This window comes from Taudactylus pleione, unplaced genomic scaffold (assembly GCF_031769625.1).
Source record: "Taudactylus pleione unplaced genomic scaffold, aTauple2 ptg000117l, whole genome shotgun sequence".
Taxonomy (NCBI): Eukaryota; Metazoa; Chordata; class Amphibia; order Anura; family Myobatrachidae; genus Taudactylus; species Taudactylus pleione.
This window is the reverse complement of record NW_028284519.1, coordinates 15,093,696-15,094,859: the sequence shown is the minus strand read 5'-3', so window position 1 is coordinate 15,094,859 and position 1,164 is coordinate 15,093,696. Positions and strand designations below refer to the sequence as shown.

Sequence of the window (1,164 nt, the reverse complement as noted above, 5' to 3'; positions counted from 1 at the left end):
CATACAAATTTCGATAGCTAACCATGACATGTTTTTTGGGTATATTTTTTGATCATATTTTGCCAAAAATTGACCAAGTAAGTCCTCGTTAGTATAGTGTGAAGTGTCTCCGCCTGTCATGCGGGAGCTGGGGTTCAATTCCCCGATGGGGAGTTTTGAACTTTTAATCTCTTTTTTTGCATGCTGTTTCACTTTGTTTCATTGAGATAACAAAAATGCCTTATCTAAATTGAATCCAGGGATTATGTCAACTTGAAAAAAATCTAGCATGTAAACTTCATGGCCAGTGCTACAAGCAGAATTTAGGAGGTCCCCATGACCTGGTTTTGGGTATATTTATCAAAGTAATAAATAGTGATTCAATACACTGCTTGGTTAGAGCAGGAGAAAAGACTTTAGAGTGCTATGCATTGCAAGAGTAAAATTATGTTGTCAATATTACTGACTTTTCTATTTCCAAATAATAGGTTAAATATTTCTTTAGGGTTTTAAATTAGCTTGAAAAAATGTTGCATATAATCTCTTTGGCCAATCACATCCACTTTTAGAAAGCTAACCATGACATGTTTTTTGGGTATATTTTTTGATCAAATTTTGCCAAAAGTTCACCAAGTAAGTCCTCGTTAGTATAGTGGTGAGTATCCCCGCCTGTCACGTGGGAGACCGGGGTTCAATTCCCCGATGGGGAGTTTTGAACTTTTAATCTCTTTTATGTGTGCTGTTTCACGTTGTTTCATTGAGATAACAAAAATGCCTTATCCAAATTGAATCCAGGGTTTATGTCAACTTGAAAAAAATCTTGCATGTAAGCTTCATGGCCAGTGCTACAAGTACAGTTTGCAAGGTCCCCATGACCTGGCTTTAGGTATATTTATCAAAGTAATAAATAGTTATTCAATACACTGCTTGGTTAGAGCAGGAGAAAAGATTTTAGAGTGCTATGCATTGCAAGAGTAAAATTATGTTGTCAATATTACTGACTTTTCATTTTCCAAATAATAGGTTAAATATTTCTTTAGGGTTTTAAATTAGCTTGAAAACATGTAACATATAATCTCTTTGGCCAATGACATACAAATTTCGATAGCTAACCATGACATGTTTTTTGGGTATATTTTTTGATCATATTTTGCCAAAAATTGACCAAGTAAGTCCTCGTTAGTA

At 34.5% G+C, this 1,164-nt stretch overlaps 1 non-coding gene across 1 annotated transcript; it reads left to right on the top strand.

Annotated features, from left to right (window-relative positions):
- The first annotated feature begins 617 nt into the window (after positions 1 to 617).
- Positions 618 to 689, top strand: TRNAD-GUC (transfer RNA aspartic acid (anticodon GUC)). Its single transcript has one exon. It is a non-coding gene; the product is annotated as a tRNA-Asp (tRNA).
- Positions 690 to 1,164: the final 475 nt, after the last annotated feature.